This window comes from Cavia porcellus, unplaced genomic scaffold, assembly GCF_034190915.1.
Source record: "Cavia porcellus strain 051 isolate PalLab524CR breed Dunkin Hartley unplaced genomic scaffold, mCavPor4.1 scaffold_2, whole genome shotgun sequence".
NCBI classification, from domain to species: Eukaryota; Metazoa; Chordata; class Mammalia; order Rodentia; family Caviidae; genus Cavia; species Cavia porcellus.
This window is the reverse complement of record NW_026947485.1, coordinates 27,820,325-27,839,390: the sequence shown is the minus strand read 5'-3', so window position 1 is coordinate 27,839,390 and position 19,066 is coordinate 27,820,325. Positions and strand designations below refer to the sequence as shown.

At 37.6% G+C, this 19,066-nt stretch overlaps 1 long non-coding RNA gene across 2 annotated transcripts; it reads right to left on the bottom strand.

Annotated features, from left to right (window-relative positions):
* Nucleotides 1–13,228: 13,228 nt before the first annotated feature.
* LOC134472652 (uncharacterized) lies at nucleotides 13,229–17,944 on the bottom strand. Of its 2 annotated transcripts, none has more exons than XR_010042550.1 (4): nucleotides 17,808–17,944; nucleotides 17,236–17,326; nucleotides 14,238–14,380; nucleotides 13,229–13,497 (listed from the first exon to the last, which is right to left on the bottom strand). It is a non-coding gene; the product is annotated as an uncharacterized LOC134472652 (long non-coding RNA). The 2 variants fall into 2 exon arrangements; XR_010042551.1 differs by lacking the exon at nucleotides 17,808–17,944 and adding an exon at nucleotides 17,612–17,721.
* Nucleotides 17,945–19,066: the final 1,122 nt, after the last annotated feature.

Here is a 19,066-nt window from a genome sequence, read left to right as displayed (position 1 = left end):
TGTGACAGAAAGTACAACTATGAAGCAATGACTCAAAAACAACAGTAACAGGTCTGCCATTGTGTGTCATATGGATGAGAAATGTTATTCTTCAAGATCACCATGAAAACTGATTACTTATTCTAATAATCCTCCCCTGAATAAAAACAGAGGGATTATTTTTGAAACATATATACACACACAAAATGTATTGCATTTCAAGGATGAAAAGCTAGTCTGTAAATAGATGTGTAACTCTGGAAATTTTAACCTGGGCCATCTTCCCCATCTTCCTCACATCACATCACATCACATCAATGTGTATTAATATCTTTGATATTGGTTTAAAATATGCCTGCATGTAAAAAATTTTAAATCTTTGACATCTACATGTACTCAAAAAATGGTGGCTACAATAAATATTATTATAAATAGTGGCAGCAATGCATCAGGAATTATCCACTTAAAATTATGTAACTTTGAGCAAGTGCCTTAAACCCTCTGGTTCTGTGTTTTTATTTCAGAAGTGTAAGAACACCTCATAGGATTACTAGAGAGAAAAATATAAACACATGAAAAGCATCTAATAAAGTCCTGGATACACACTTGGTACTCAACATAAATTCTTCTTTCTAGGACCCTTTATATACTAGCAATATGAGATTACTTACTTGAAAAATAGAAAAAAAAGGCAAACTAAACAACCAAAACCATTTTCACCCAGAAACTACATAGACCTCTAATTAGAGCCCTATTATAATCTGTTTAAAACTTAACATGAAAATTAAATTCTAGTGTAGATTAAATTTTATAGTTAGAAACGACAGATAATAAAAGTACATTCTTATGTGCTATACTTACAATGCAAATTAAATGTGATATTTGCAAGTAGGAAAATACTAGAATAACAAGATATTAAAATTATTGCCATGATGGTGTATAAACTATATACTTGGGTTATTATATACATTTCTTCTTCTTTATTTCTCTGATGAAGCTATAAAAGATAAAACAAAAACATTAAAGCTTTCACTGAAAAAGCACAATGATCAAGAGCACTAGAAAGTATGTCTGTCTTCATTAATTAAAAATCTAAATAAAATAAAATCTGCTTGTGGTTACAATAAAGATTTTTGGAAATCATTTTCAAAAGTTAGTGTGACATTCCAAAGACTTAGGATCCTTCACACTCTGAAATGTTATTCTAGGTTTAATCTATTGCAGGGTGGGTGTGTTCGTGTGTGTTGCGTGTGTGAATATGTGCAAATATACAGCAGTTATAAGCATGAATCAAGACTACAAATAAGGTACCTAATTGGACTTACTAAATTGGTGACAGTTTAAGTAATACTTCTTAAATATTTTTTCTACTTCTGAATCTAGGTACACACAAGTACCACAAAATGTTTGGATATATAATAAATTTTAATTTTAGTATATTATGAAATCATTAAAAATAATAGTTTCTCAGTTAACTCTTTATTACTAAGCTTACCTGTTTGGGTACTTGGCTGAAAATCTGAATTATTAAAACTGCATGGAGGAAACAACTTTTTAAAACACATGTCTTAGATGTCAAGTATTAGCATTGCATGTAGGACTTTGCCACACACCTCTCGCCCTACCCTACCCTACCAACCCCACCCATCAGGATTCTGGCTGCATATCTGGATGTTATGTGGGTTTGTCTAGAAGTAAAAGAGTGCAGATAGAAAGAAAAAAAAATCCACACAGATTCTGATATATTCTTATTCCTACCAGAAACTTTCTGCTAAATATTGATGGCACGTCACCAAAATTTTTCATACGTTTCTAAAGAATCAACATATTTACTGTTATTGTAACCAACTCTTAGTCCAGGAAAGGCTGTAGAGATGCATTTGAAATGATGATAATTGACTTATTCAACTGAACAGCCTGTCATTCTCTTAGTGGGGAAAAAAAAACACAAAACAAGCATTTTATGTTTTTAGGGAGAAGCATCTGCAAAGCATGTGTCTGACCCAAAATTGGTCAGCTGAAGAAATACATGACCAAGTTAAAAGTGTAAATTTATATCATAATTCTCACTGCCCACCAGTCTGCTGTAGTTTTTCAATACTTTCTCCATGTTTATAGTGTTGAGGATACCAGAGCCAGTTTTAAGAAGATATCGTCAGGCCAAAAATAGCAGAAAAAGTTTTGAATCACTTTTATATGAACTATTTTGAAACATTTTTTTAAAAACATAAGGGCCTACTATCAATTTTTGATGCATTAGCACTTTGTTCTAGTGTTGATATGCAATCTCAGCAAATGTTTTGATTTGTTTTCTCATGCCCCTTTCCTGCTCTCATGTCATTGTCTCGTGGCTATCTGCTTATTTCTACACTAATTAATTTCTCTAAGGATGCCTGTATGGGCATCCTGTATTTCTCTAAGGATGCCTGTATGGGAAAGGATACCTCTCATTCTGTTCTGTTGGGCTTTTATAAGTTTAAATGAAATTTAATAGAAAACTACATGTCATGAGAAGAAAACAAGGAGGCTCAGAACTAGAAAGCATATTTTTAAAACAACAACAACAAAAGAGAGATTTATTGGCCTGAAGGATAGCTATGCTCCACTCCAGATGGGTCCTTGCTGAGATCAAGGCAAAATCAGTCCATTTGGTCTCGCAGTGCTGTACGATATATTCTTGCACACTCTTTTGAGTCCTTGCTTTCTTTCTTATTAATTACAGTGAAGATTTTTCTGAGGGAAAAATGGATCTACCTTGGAAGATCGTATTACAAAGAAGACTATCATGCTTTTATTAATTTGACTCCCAAGTAGTAAGGTACTGCTCAGGATTTTGATAACAGTTCTGAGCTCTGGCTTCAACAGAGTTAAATTGACAGTATCTATAAACTGTCAAAACAATTGATTTAAAAGGTATATTTCCAGTCATGGTTGACTCTTAGCCAGTCACCACTTGGAACTCTTAACTTATAATAAGAATTTTTACTAGGTTGTTCTGTCTATTGTTACAAAGTTATTTTAACATCATTTATAAAAATATTTTTTAAGTATTAGTAAGTCCCAATTTCCTGATAGCTGAAAACTGTCAACCAAATTTTCAGTCTTCCAGAAGGCAAAAGTCGTAGTTTCATGCTCTGAAGCTAACAGTCAGATAGGTAACAAAGACAAATATTAAGTATGGAATGTTACACTTCAAAGACATTTTATGCATTCAGAGCAACTTCATGCCTATGAATTTTTAAAACATTAAGGGCTTTTCAAAAACTCAACAGCAGTCTACATGCAGTATAAAATGTGCTTCACACATGTACTTTGAATTTTTAAATGAACCATTTGCTATTTGTAGCAAAAGTACTCAAATTCTTGCTGGCACTTAACACAAGAGAAATTGATTAGGCCTGAGTTATAAATATTCTCAGAGCTCATATAATCCTATCACCAAGAGGTTTCCATTGAAATAGGACTACATTTAATAATCAAGGGACAAATCATGAGTTGATTTTAAAACTTTTTTCCTATAATGCTTTATATTTGCAAGCCTTTTACAAGGTTTCCATATTTACAACAGTAACACGTCTAGTCTGTGCAGTAAACCTTTTACAATGGGCTGATGTGCAGAGCATTATACTCAGTACTGCTCCTCTTCAGCACACAAGAAAATAGCAAATCCTTTAGAATCCTCGAAAACCTCCCCTTCAACTCTTTTCTGATTATCCAACACAATTGTACCTGTATAGCAGCCCTTCCTAGGGACACAGTGGTAAGGGCAGAGGTGCTAGCTTCCCAAAGTAAATATTTACTCATAAAGGATAGAAGAGATGTCATGCACAATGTTTTCTTTTTAATGTTTTAATTATGTTTATTAGGCAACTACCAGTTATAAAATGAGGCTCTTTAGTATAAACTAGGGGCAAGTATTTTTAACTCTCACATACTTTTTTAAAAATGTCTTCAGGTATCTTTTTACCCCATCCATCAGGCCGTTTAGCAACAGGCCAAAAATGAAGTCTTCCAGAATGTATGTCTAGGTTACCTGCCAGAAGACTGGTGCAAAATGTTACAATGAATCTTATTTTGTCCTCTCTCAACACTTTTTCTGGTTGGTCTGCTTTTAGTTGTTGTTTTGTATTGGGAATCGAACTCAGGACCTTGTGGTTACCATTAACACTTTCTCTGAACTGAAAATGCTAACATAGGTACCATAAATCCAACATAGCCTATATAACCCTATATAGCCAACATAGGTACCATAAATCCTTCAAGTAGGAGATTCATTGCATGCTATAAAAGAAAAAAAAAAGGATGGGGAGAGAAAAGATCCTAAGCCCTCCAGCAACAGCTTCCATGACAGTGGTCCATGGAAAGCTCCAATGACTTGTGCCGGTCAGACATGACTAGAAACTGGTGTCACTGGTTCTTACAGGAAGACAGATTCACACAGGGGCTGACGCTGACTCTTTTGCCCAGCTCTTGCTTTAGCAAATATCAGAACAAAGGAAATTGAAAGCAGAATAGAAGAAAAGGTAACGAAAAATTACAGGATCTGATATTCTATCAAAGGGTAGATTATTTTCATCTTAAAAGAAAATTGAAAGCCGGTCATAGTGGTGCACTCCTGTAATCCCAATACTCAGGAGGCTGAGGCAGGAGGGTTGTTGCAAGTTTGAGACCAATCTGGGCTATAAAGAGAGCAAAAGGCCAGCATGAACTGCACAGCAAGACCCTGTCTCAAAAAAAGAAGAAGAAAAGAAAAAGAAAAAGAAAATTTTAAATCTTTGTGACAATTTAAACATCAAATTAAGACTCCCTTCATAAACTAAACTCCCTTTTTTGACATTTCTATTATTACTAATTTTCAATAACCTATAGTAGATCTTGCTAAACAATATTAAAACCACCCATGTTACAAGTTTTAGTTTTATGCAACACTCCATATGGTGGGTTCATAATAAATTTCGACTGGGAATACAATCATAAACCACTATTTTCTGCTATAAAAAACCATTAAAGCACAGACATGCACAAACAAGGTAATCTGCAATAAATTTGGAAATGTTAAAATACTACAAATGTAAATGTATTCAGCTCTATTGCAATGCATGTAATTTCCATAGCTTTATTAGAAATCTTGCCTTCGCAGGAGTTTGGTGATAGGTTATAAATAAGGTGGGAGTGAGTCAGCATGCAAATCTCTTCTGTGAAAAAACAATTTGAAAGGTTTTATAGCCCAAACCTGTTTATTATTTTGTAAGAATAGTAATGCAAGTTTGTGTTTGGATCCTGCTGAGAGGAGAACTCTCAAAACATCTAGTTTCTGAAAGAACAATGGAAAAACACCTCTGCAAATTAAAAATAAACACACAGTGCATGATTTATGTAAAAGAAATTGTATTTTCCAAATAAAGTATTTAACTGAAGGACTCTCCTCCACACACACTGGGCTGTGCATTAGGTGATTGGTATATCCACTGTGAAAAAAAGAGCAAGTTTGAAACCAGGTGCCAGAGGAGGGAAGGTCTCTGGAGAGGAAAAGAGGACTAAGGATGGAACTGCCAGAAACATCTGTGGTGGGTGAATGCAAGGGGCATGGCGTGAGGATGAAGTGTCACAAAGCAAGAGGCCACCGAGGAATGAAAAGCCTAAGGTCAACACAGAGTCTCCGAAGGAGACAGTGTCTAGAAAGAAAGACCTAAATGTGGAGAAAACTCTAGGGCTGGGGGAAGAGGAGGAGCTCAAACGAATGCCTAAATGTGCATGTACTTTTGGGGAGATGAGCTCCCAAACCTGGTAGAGAATAGAAGTCAGCCTGCAAGAAATTGTAGAGTGGATGGTGATGGAGTCAACATTACAGATCTACACAACAGTAAATGCAAAGGGGGCTTGATGTTAATCTGAGTACAGGTGGAAAAAGGAGGGGTCTCTTGAGATGCAAGAGCAGGTAAGGTTTATAGCCAGTGAAGGGGACATAGCTCAAGATGCAAAAGGCAGACGTTATTCCTGAAAGGATGCAATTTAGTTGGGGATGTAGAGGAGGGGGCTCAAAGATATTGGTAGTGTTATGGATTAAGAACTGGTGGCCAACTTAACGCCAGCTGGATTATATCACCATGGCACTCAGCGTAGATGCTCCACCTGAGGAAAGTTGCTAGCATTAAAAAGAGAGGTGGAGAAGGAGAAGAAAGGCGTTAATGCATTATTACATTGAGGCATTGTGGGTTCTCCTACGAGTTGTTGTTTGAGCCGTTGGTTCTCCTGGAGAAGCTCTGGTCCTCAAATCAAGCATTGCTTCCTGGCTCTGGAGGGGAAGACGTGTGCCACTTGGTCTCCAGGATGAACTGGCCATGCTGGCTTCCTGGCATGTACTTGATTGTGCTTGTCATTGGAGGAGCTTGGGGCCTCCATGTCACTGAGGATGGCTGTGGTGCCTTTCAAGATAGCCCTGGTCTTTGTTGTGAGTGTGACTTCTCTGCTCCAGTGTAGAACCTTCATCCCACCAGCACAGCTCCTTCACCCCACTGGCATGGACTTTCTGGCTTCCACCGATGATCTTTGGGCCTTCCCAACACGGATCCATAAAAGAGACTGGCGTAAGTCCTTCTTGTGGGCTCTAGACCTCCAGTTGGACTGATGGGAGGCACTGTCATGAGCTCTGGGTCTTCATCTGGATTTATGTGGGACATTGCTGAGGGATTTAGGCCCTTGACTAAATATTCTATGTCTTTGGTGTTGTAGACAGATTTCCTGCATTTTCTTGTGTTAACTCCTGGTGACCATCATAAAACAATATTATAAACTCCATGTCCTGATTCTAATTGTTCTCTAAACAGCCCCTGACTACAATAGATAGAGACATTAGTACAGACTGGAGAGGAAAGGTTTACTCAGGCAGAAGGATAGAACAGGACCAGTAGAGAAAAAGACTTCAGAGGAAAAAAGGAAGTTGAAAAATTGAGGGTTAGTGACTTTCTGTGGTTTCAAAAAGCCAAGAGAAAAACTCAGCTTTTAGCTTTTTAAAAAAAGATATAAGCTCATTTTCAAATGGACTCTCATTTCTTTGCTAGCACACTGAGAATGCATTTATGTTATGAAGGAGTCAGAGATTGTGAAAGATCCCACTCCTGTAATCCCAGCAGTGAGGAGGCTGAGGCACACAGATTGTTGCAAATTCGAGACAAGCCTGGGCTACAAAGTGAGTCCAATGCCAGCCTGAACTGCACAGCTAGACCTTGTTTCAAAAAGACAAAAAGGTAAATAAAAAAAATAAATAAAATGCCCACCCATCTCAAGCAGCACAGGGCTGGGTATGGATCACCCTGTTGAGAATATGTGTAAGGCACAGAAGTGTGGTGCCTACTTGCATAAACAGGGCAAAAACAAAGGACTTGTTTGGCTAAAATTAATCATGAAAGGTCAGAGATTTTTAAAGAAATTTTTTAATGTTAAAGAAAGATTTCCCAGATAAAATAATTGATACACCTTCTTTTTGGATTGCAAGAAATCAAGAGACAATGTGAACACAGAAGAGGTAAGGTATGGTAATAGCATTTCTGGATCCACTAAAACAAAGAAAAAATACATATACATGTATATAGAGACCTAAGAAGTCATTCTCCTTTTATATGAAGAGGAAATTGGAATGGATAATAAAGGAATATATGAGAATACTAAAAGAAAGAAAAAATTAATCAGAAGGAAGTAAAGGGGTGACACAGGTGAACATAGAAAATTATTTAGGAAAAAGGAAAGTCAAAAATGTAAGCAAAAAGATAATCAGAACACAAAGATATGCTAAGAGGAAAAACCAAGTGAAAAATGTCAAGTGTAAGATTATTCTTATTTGACATTTTTATACAGCAGCGACTTATAAAAACATCAAACACTGACATAATCCTTCCTCTAGCGTTTTAACACACCATTATATTGTTAACAACGTCAAATGACTGTAACCATTCATGTGACTTTTTAATAGATTACTTCTATCATAAAAGTGTCATTTTTAGGATAATCTGCATTCTCACATTTTTATGTTCAGCTATGGTCTTAAAATACCAAGAGTGGGAGATAGGTATATCTACAATTCTGGGAGTCTTACTAGAGATCTTGATAAAATAAACCTTAATCTGATGTGACTGCTATACTCAATCCATTTTTTTTCTACAATTTTTCTCCTTTAAAAATGATCACAAGTGGAAGGATAGGTAAAATGAGGTTGTAGGTTAACAGCAGAATAAGCTGGAAATTAAGCCCACATGAAAGGCATAAGATCTCCCAGGCCTGAGGATACAGTATGCGATCTATGACTGTCTTACTCAGTGATGGTAACCGTGTATCATTTCATTTTTAAGAACTAGCATGTGCCAAATGTGAGGAAAACAAAGCAATTGAGTAGTGTATCAAAGATTAGGCAGCCAGTTGGTCGCAGAAGGGAAATCAGCACTCAGCTGAGCCAATAGTCTAGCTTAGGAAATCATTGACTTTTCAGAAAAGGGCCAAATAGTCAATATTCTAGGTTTCATAGGCTATATATTCTCTGTTCCCACTACTCAACTCTGATGCAATAGCACAACAGATAGCATAGACTTATAAACAAATAGTTGTGGCTGTGTCCCAATAAAACTATTTACTAAAACAAAGCAATGACTGAGTCTGACCCATAGACCATAGTTTGCCAATCTCTGGTTTTGTGGATCATCCACATTAAGCAATAATATCTAATATTAGTGAAATTTTCCCAGATGCCAAGCACCATGTCAAACTATTTAATACAAACTTTACACAAATGATGTCATTTTATCCTCTTTAATAGCTACAATTACAGATGAGGGAACTCAAGTTCAGAGAGGTTATGTTGATTGCAAAAAGTTACCAAGCCTAAGTAACAGTGTCAAAATTTGAACCAAGATAGCTGGATCAAAGCCTGAGAGCTTAACCACTCACTACCTGCTGTCACACATGTGCAATTTTTATATATATGGATAAAACACCAAGCTGTAGAAATTCAGAACATTTTCCTTAAAAAACAAACAAAAAACCTCAGGGTGATCTGTACCACTTAAGTTTAAAGATATGGAGAGAGAATACTCCTGGTGACCAGACATCCTGGGTTGGTCCCATTCTGATCAATTTAACTGTTACTACTATTTCATACCTAGCAATGACACACTGGAGACTGCAACTTTCCACAGACTGATTTCTCCAGCCAGCTAATGGCTAGGCCAACAGATGTCCTTGGCAATCTCTAGAAAAAGGCCCTTGACTAGGCAACAAGAAGATACATGGAAATGAGTTTAAATGACAGGTAAAAGAGGGAAAGAGCCTCTAGAAGAGCTGCCTACAGAAGAGCTTGAACCATGGACCTCTCCTCACTCCACATCCCCATTGAAAAAAAAAAAAGAAAAACCAACCCTTAATAGGTCATAAGTAAGAACTGATGTTTCTAGGCCCAATGCACAGTAACTTACAATATCCTCTGAAGTAGGCAAGTGTTACTTTAACCTCATTTTACAGATAAAGTAAGAAGAGTTATTAAGATTCAGTAAATTGCTTAAGGCCACATAATAAGGAAAGATTCTATCCCAAGCAGCATTATGCCTCTTTCCATTCATCAGGATGTCTTCCCACCTTCCCAAGTGATCTAGAAAGTAACAATTTAAGACAGAAAACCAGGTAAAAAAAATTGCATAGCATTATATAAAAGTGGACATCATTGTTTTTCTTCTTGAGCTGAAGGCACTAGAAATGAGTATTAGAATGACATAAATCTTAAGTGATTCATTTCATTATAGTGAGAGTCAGGCAGAATAATGGGTAAAGAAGGGGACTATCTGAGAACTGAGTCCCAGAGCTCCAGAATTTATAAGACCTGCTCTCAAGGCCTTTTTCCTAGAAGTATCTCCTTGAGGGGACTTCGCTGAATAGTCACATCATGTCTAAACTGATGTTTGACTGGGGATCACAAGAGGAGCAGGGTAGCACTTAAGTCCATCTCTTCTGCATCCTTTCCTGTCAGTACCCAACCCTTATTCACTCACATCTCCCCTGGAACTCAAGCAATCACAAGCCTGAGACAAAGAATACAAAACACCAAACCGAGATCTAAATCGTGTCAGTTGGATTTGAATATACTCCTAATAATGAGACAAGTCTTTACCCTGAACAAAGTTGTTGAGAGCTGGGTATAAATAAGGACAAAGCCTGTCCCTATTTTAAAAAGATAAACTTAAAACTCTTTATCATTTTCCTTTAAAGCAGATGTGGGTCCTGTTTATACACACAAAACATACTTCTCATAGTTTCCTTGTTGAAGAAGAAAATGTCTAATTTGCATGTAAAGCCCACAAATTATAGCTCTGCCAGACAAGAAAACAGATGAACACTGTGATTGATACTCCAAAATTTCCGTCCTGATTTCCCCATTCTCAGAATTAGCCACTCTATAAATCAAACCCAACATGAACATCAGATGTCAAAACCAATAGGTCACATCTGCAAAGCACATCAGACACAAAGAACAAGACAATTCTGTTCGCTCTGACAATCACCCCTGTACTATCCTCACCACCACTTGGAATGTTATCTTAAAATATCTCATCTGTTTGCAGAAAATATAAATTTCCATATATGTATAAATATAAATAATGGCCCATTTTTATTATATTGGGGCATACAGAAACTAGGAATGAGCACTGAATTCTAATGTAAACTTGAATGAAATGTTCTCTCTTCCTAGATAAATACCTACTGCTAAAACTCACACATAGATTGTCAACTCATATCCTGAGATAAAAATCCTATTAATTTACTTACAGCAAACATTGCTAATTTCCTAGTAGAATATGAATTCAATCCCTTACTAACTAATGGAAATCTCTAATTTTTAAGGAGCATTTATACTGGTTGGGATAATAAAATATCTCAGAACTGAAGTCACAAACTGCAGATTTAAGAGCATTGCCTTAGTAGAATAATTCAAGGCCCTGGACCATCCCTCCCACGGAGCTCAGGCAAGGTGACATAAGTGTTTCTCCTCAGTGCAGCTGATCTGCCATTCTGAGAACATGTGTTTTAACCTCTTCTCTAGGAAGAGGAATACATTTACAATTTTTTGGAGCTTAAAGAACCTCAGAAGCCATCTCAGCTGAATCCTTCATTTAGAGGTAAGGAATCTGAATGATGAAGAAGACAACTTCAATGTCATACACCTGGGTGTCACACACCCAGGATTCCTGACATCCGATTCCATTCTACCCCTCCTCCTTCTCCATTTTCAGTTAAGCCATCTTTATGCTCACAAGGTGCTCTTGTAACCTGGCACACACATACGAAGTGGCCACTGAGGACAGAAACAAGTTTTAGTCTTCTTGAAATAATCAGCACTTGAAGATCTGAGGCAATCCACAACTCACCTCATACTGCTGAAGCCAAGGACCATGGTGCGTGACACACAAATTAAACTCAGTAAAATCTGCCTACTGAACAAAGTAAGCTAATCAGCTCAGATAACAGAGTCATAGTTTATTTTGTGGCTATAAACAGCCCAACATATTGCATTTTAGCACACTGTAAAAAACAAGCCAGGCACAGTAGTGCACACCTGTGGTCCCAGCACATGGGAAACTGAGGTAGGAGGATCACAAGTTTGAGGCCAGCCTAGTGAGACATTTTCTCAAGAAACTAAAACAAACAAAGAAGAACAACAACAACCAAAAAACAAAAAATGTTTGGAGACTCTGAGTCATCACAAGTCATCACCAATTTCAGAGTCACAGTGTCTCTTGTTCTTTCATTTCATAGTCAAAGTTTTACCTGTTATGAGAAAATATAATAAGAGGTCTGTTGAGTGAATTCAGAACTGGGAATTAAGGAACCACTAAAGACAATAGACGGTCTTTAAAATCACACTTTTGTTTTATGTATTTGGAGATTACTGATTCAGAACTAATGGAACCTGCCCAATTTGCCCCTAAAATCAGGTCCATCCTCCTATCTTCTATATGCTGAAGGACTTTTATCCATGAAACTCAATCTCTGCAACATGGAAGCAGTGTCTAGAGTTCATTGTTCTACTCATAGCCTTTCAGATATTTACTGGTTAATTAAGGGTGAAGAGTCAACCATTTTAGTTGACTCTGTTCCATTTGTAGGTTATTAAATATGAGATCACCTAAGTCAAACTGAAGACCACTTCCATCTAACTAGAAGAGGGGAGCTGCTCCAACACCGTCTCAGAAATGTTTTGGCTTCTATCTCTAAGCAGGATGAATGCAGTTTATGTCTTTTCTCCTTACTCAGGCATTCTTAAACCTCTGCAGATGGTACCTTTCCTGCAGACAGGTAGAATCCATCATCAGTTACCATTTGCATCACTCTGAATATATTGGTCTAACTAGCTATTATCTCTGCAACTGCTATACCTCACACTTCATAAATATCTGTAGGATAGACAGAGCTGTCTGCTCAAGACCTAAGGGAATGAGAATTATTTTCCTTTCCCTCAACAGCTAAGGAAACAAAAATCCTGTATTGAAGGGAATACTCAGAAGGCCAGAAGTGAAGACTCCACACCAGCTTCCACAAAGTCTGATTGGAATTTGGTCAATCTCCAGGAAACTGTAGATCTCACCCAATCCCCTCCAACATCTGTCCTCTACAATACAGCCTTCCAAACAGAGTAAGGATGTATAAATTTTGCCTTTGAAGGGTTAAAAGGTATTCCCGTGGCAGATTCAAAAACATCTTTGCTCTACAAACTTCTCAAATGCTCTCCCTTCTGTAATCTCATGTTGACACCACTTTATCACAGTCCTCGGCCTGAAAGACTCTCCCATTTTGTACTTATAGCAATTTATATAGGTGTAGGTGTAGTCCAACGAGATCATGCCAAACAACCTGGTGGTCTATGGGGTGACATGGACATGTTGCATCCAGGTTGTTCTCATAACCCATGTGAATTAACTTAAAAACAGAAAAGAAAAAAATATTCCCAGAGGAAAAAAGATAAAGTAAGCCATGCATCCCCTATCTTGCAAAGGATTTGTGTTGGAAACATGGAGTCAACAATCTGGACTGCAATGCCAACTCCATCAGATGGTAATTTACAACAACAATAAGAAGGAAGAGGGTGATGACAGGTGGCTTCATTCATTGGGTCTATTATATGCCAGGCTACATTCTTATGCCTTTACACACACAATCTCACTGAATTATATTTCAAGTGAAGCAAATTAGTCAGATGAGTTTTTCTTTCCAAGTAAGGTTTTTATTTTAAGTCTGTTGCACTGAAGTAATTCATCGCGGAGTTATTGTGAAAGTTAATGTAGATATTTGCAATTATTAAATTCTAAAGTGGTTTACAAGTATTTCTTATTTTTGTGGAAGTTCCATTCCTTCCAAGAATGATCCAATATAAAGTTCTCAAGACACAGTTGAGTTCTGATGGAGTGTGGAGATCTTGAGGTCAAATGTCCTTCAGCAATGGGCCTTGTACCTCAAATGTAATCCAAGGAGGCCAAGTATCACCTTTGAAAAATCAGTTTTCACAAAATTTGACAGGAGATTCTCAATAAATCATTTTATCATAAGGTTGGGAAAGTCCATTTTTTATTCTACCCTCACAACAAGGCAATGATAGAGTTAAAATGATTGGCCTGGGGTGGGCCCCAAGTAATGTTTCCATGAAGGCAGAAGGGATGCCATCCTCTGGGGGGGGGGGGGCTTCGCTGTCTGGAGACTTTGTCTGTTGGATGAGACCCTGGAAACTTGCTCCCTCCCACAGGTGTCCCAGGCCAGGAAGGGCTGCTAGGAGGAATATATAGTTTGCTTTTTAAAACATTTTAGATAGTTTTCCTTATTGCTAGTTAGGGTTTTAAGTGATTTCCCAGGATTTGTCCCTTCAAGAGCTGAATTGCATTTCCACATTTTCCAATTTCTCCTCCTAGCACAGCCTTCCTGAAAGAGGGCCAAACTGAACCACGCAGTTTGACCCAAGAGTCCCTGCTGGGCGGTGCAGCATTCTCAAAGGGAGGGATACTTTTCACCTCCCTTAACCTCTGCAACTGGAGGAGTAAGCTTTCTAGTTGGAATTGCCTGTAAAATGATCCACTTTAAGACGGTGACTCATACGTCAGACATACGTCAACTACCCTATTAGATTTTCAAAAGGTCCTGTCCCCAAAGCCTGAAGATTCTTGGCACTCACAGCTATAGTAGAAAAAAGGGGCAGGTCCCACGAGTCAGTAAAAAAGATAAAACCCACTTACCAGGCTCCACTGCCTTCATGATCCTGACAAGGGGAACTCAGATTTCGGGAGGTGGAAAAAGAGTAGATTCTGCATTTAAATCCCAATTTCTCTGTGTGATCTTGGATCAGCTATTTAACCTATCTGAACCTGTATTTTTTAATCTGTAAAACAAGAACAATGATAGTGCCTACTTTATAAAATGATCATGAGGGCTAAAATAATGAATGTATGATTTGTTTAGAACAAGCAGTAAGTATCAGTGCTGCTGCTGTACCCTCAGGAGTAGCTTTCTGGGGCTTCCTTTTATACCTTCCCCTCTTTTCTCCTCTTGGGACATGTGTCATTGGGTTTAGGGCCCACCCTAGTCCAATATGCTTTCATCTCCAGATCTTTAATTATATTTGAAAAATAGCTGACAATTTAAAATAACTAAAAGGCTTGGTTTTTGTCATTCTTAGCAGAGTCATCTGAAAAATTTCCTAGTTTTAGCTTTTCTTTAAGTCATTGAAAAAAAGAGACCTATGAATGGAGATAGTCTCATAAGGATTATAATTACACCTTAAGCATAATAAGAATTATTTTTAATGTAAAAAAAAGCTTGAACATAAAGCAATTCTGACCATTTTTCCTTTTTCTTACAGTATGATTTTAGTTGTAAAAGAACATCATAATTAATCCTTCCCTTTGCATTCCATTTTGGTTCTAGGGGGTAGGAAGGCCATACACACATGCAGAGAAATATCACATAGCTCTTTTTCAACGTGGAAGGGTCGAACATCTTCCAGTGCTTAGGAATGCATTCCAAGGGAGTAAGGGGCTTTGGCATTGAGTTGCCCATGTCTGTAACATAAAAAGCAAGGGGTATGAGACTTTGACATTGAGCCACCTATCTATGCAAAAAGAAATAATTGGGCATCCCTTTCTTATTTCTATTTGATAATGTCCTCAAGACATTCCTCAGGTTGATTCCACTCCAGGGCAAGTGGGTGGAGAGATTAGAGGAAAAATTTGGCCAGCCTATCCACCCTAAAACTGGTGTGCAATCTTATCTTCCCAGGTAACTCATGAACTTTGTTTCCAAATGCCTAATTGTGACAGAAATGTTTAAAGAAGGAAGCATAACTTTATCATATATTATTGATTTTTGTTTATTGTTAAGAGGTGATTTAGAGGGCTGGGGGTTTAGCTCAGTGCCATAAGTGCTCGCTTGGCAAATGCGAGGTCATGGGTTCAATCCCCTGTACGAAAAAAAAAGGCATTTCTCTGGCTGTTCTTTGACGGAGATTCTCTCCAGAAACAGATAAACTTGAGGAACTACACCCTGGGTCCTTGGGCAAAGTCTCCAAGGCATTTGTGTTCTCTAATTACCTAGGCAATCTTTCCTAGCAATGGGACATGGCTATGTGTTATTTGAAGCTCGCAGGTTAAACATATTTATCATCTATTAACCACATTTTACTTGTTAGTAAAGGTAAATCAGTCTTTTTTGCATACAGAAAAGGGTAACTAAAATCCCTTTTTCTCTCTTTTCTCTTCATTAACATATATATAAGGCACAAGTGCAAATCATCCCCTACTAGTTTCTTTGGAATGTAAACAGTTGTTGCAGGTTGCCTCAGCCTAATTTCTGAGAGAAGAGGTAGCTGAATTGCCTGGAAAGTTTGAGGAACATCTTTTAGCAGTTTACTAGTAGAGAGAAGTGGAGATTTTTTTTTTTTTTTTTTGTAACCTTGAGCCAATTTCTATTGAGGATTCTTTGGGTGTCCCCTAGAGAGGCACCCTGGCCACGAGCCCTCAGTCATTCTGAGTTTCCAATGGCCCAGATAACCTGAGAGCAGTCTCCAAAAAGGAATCCAGCTGTCTGGTCAACATTCCACTGGCCATTGGCTTCAATGGGTATTCACCAAAGAGATCCTGGAGATACCTGTCCTCTGCTTTAAGAGTAGCAGCTTCTGTAGGAGCAATTAATTAGCTGGCAGAGTAACCACTGTCTGTGTTCTATAAGGGATATTAAAAACCTGAACAAGATCATTAACCTGTGCTTCATAAATTTACATTAAAAGTTTTAAAATCCACAACTTATTATTGAAGCATTTTCTTATACATATAAATGAAAGGTTGGAAGGACTGTCTTAGTTTAATGTGTTTTGGTCCCAAGTGTGCTGCTTTTGGAAATAGCTCCTTCTGGTTTGGTTTTTTCACTGCGTCTCAGAGTCAGTCTCCAGTGGAGACTTCCCCAGAACACTAAGCTGGATCATGTCCTTTATGTGTATTCTCCTGGATGGGCAAAATTCCAATGTCTCATCTGACTCAGAGATGGGGTATATCTCCCTCATCTAAGGTAACTTCCCTGCCTTCAGCATTAGCAAATGCTGATTTTCTGTAGATTTAACTTAGAGAAGAAAAAGAATTGGAACTATCTAGTCTTTTCTAATTTCACATGCCTTTAAAAAGGAAAGTACAAAGTGGGGGAAAAGATTGGAAGTAAAGCCAAAGAAAGGAAACTGAAGCAGAACAGGCTTGACATTTCCTCCAGAGTACAGAGGAGGATCAGAGCCAGTCTATGCCAGTGAAACCTGTCTTCCAAGTCTTAAAGGCAAGCCACCAGCATAGTGCTGTTTGAACAGTGAAAGGAGACCCAGTTTTACTATAGGCATGTATACTTTCAAAGTCTGAGCTAGATTTTATTTAAAAAGACCCATTTTACAGAAGTTGATATTAAAGTTCCCCAGGGGCTTTCTAATGTTCCTCTCTCTAGTGCTATTGTCTAAATAGAGTCAAGCAAGGAGTACCAGTAAATTTGGTAACTAGTTTAAGTGCAACATGTACATAAACAAATCCTTATAACTGTTCCATGTTTTAACTTAGATATATCATCATTTTAACAAAACTATTATAGATATTACAGATAAGCAATTATAAGCAATGGGTAAAGACATAACAAAATTTGAAGCATAGAAATTTATTACCTGAACAAGTCCGAGCCCAGAGTCTATGAAACAAAGCAAACGCTTACCTTCATCCAATCATCTCAGTGGAAGACCTCCAAATGACATAGGGGAATGGAACTCCCAACCTACGATATGCCTGGTACAAGTTTGTGTTTTCTAAAATCGAAGAATGAATTTTAGGAACACTGGAGGTTAAGAGCAGAATATACGTATTAAAAGAAAGAAAGTGTCTGTCTGAGAGACAGAAGGGGTCCCAAGTGCATGGTCCCAGAAATAACTTTTAAGTGGGCCATGATTCAGCCCACAACCGTCTTTTCTACTGCACCACTCTCACACCAGGCTCATAGGTGTGAGGACACCCTCGCTCTCTAAAAGCCCATAAGATGAAGCCAACATGTCTTCCCTCTCACTCTATGCCCCAGCTGATTCTAAGGATCATACCAGTTCAGTCATGACAGTGTTCAGGACACATTACTCCCAAAATAAAACACCATAGCATCTGAGAAAGCCTGGAAGCAGGAAGCCACCCTAACTTTAGCCTGCCCTTCTTCCTGTGCTCCTTTATAGGTCACAAAGCCTAGAAAAGAATTCTCTAGCCCTCTCTTGAAGTAGGTCAGAGTAGGTGAGAGGTACTTACCTCACACCCAGAGGAAAGAAATATCCTTGTCTCTGAAGGCACAGGAACACACAACAATTGAAAAACAGTCTTCTCATCATACCCAGGTTTATACCATTAGATCACTCCTCATTTGTCCAATTTGCTCTCCAGAACTGTCCTTCAAACTTAGTATAAAATACATGTTTCCTTCTTTCTTTTAGATTTTAATTTCTAAAGGATCCTACGTCACATGCAACTTACGTGAAATAAGTTTGTATGATTTACTTTTATTACAGTGAGGATAAACACATTTTTCATCCCCTACTGTGTCTGGCACCTACAAGGAACAGCTGAGGTGCTCCACTTGAGGGGCTGCAAATGAGATCCCAGGACAACAAACAAAAAGCTGGCATAAGATAAGTATTCTGGCCCAGATCTGTTCTACTTGACTTCTGTGTAAAGTATCTTATCAGAAAATGAAGAGGAAAACCTGTCCCTGCTGCCCCTTTCCAAACTGAAATTAACAGAAGAAAATCATTTGTTTGGATTATTGCTTAACTAATAGATGTTAGTTGCTGATCTTTTCCCTCCTAGGAACAGCTATTGCCTTCCTTTGTCTAGTTTTTTGTCAGGAGGAATATGGTTTGACTGATTATGCAAATTGGGGCTATGCAAATTGGTGACATTTTAGTCCAAGAAATTAAGATATAGCTAGCCAAAGTTAGACCAGCCTAGATGCCAATCAACACTTGATTTGCTTTTGTACATTTTGGGTTACATGGAGAAAGTTTGGAAAATGCAATGGAATCTTTGGTCTTATAATCTTTTACATTCTGAAGATTCACCTGCCCCAATGTTTTGGAAGTCAAATACTCTGTTCTCTAGGATCAGTGTTAATCATACTGAATAAGTCTCCAAGTTAAAAGACCTTGACGAACAATAACAAGAAAGAAATCAGTATTAATATTAATAATAAATAATTAAGCAAGGAAAATTAAACTAAGTTAGAAAGTTAATACTCTTATTGATTTGCCCAGAATTTCAGCTTGAGGAAAAATAGACTTAACAAAGGAAAAATGAGGTACAAGGGACTTTTTGTTAAAGCCAATGAAATATTCCAGATTTTTTTAAAGCCCAATTATATTTTATTCCACTTTGAAGTTACAGATTTTTTTCAAAAAAAGAATTACTTTATATCTCTTTATAGTGAAGCCATTTTGAAAAATGTAAAATGCCATTTGTAAGAACAACTAGAGTGGAGAATTCATCAGGCAGCTACACCAGAGGAATCCCAGCAA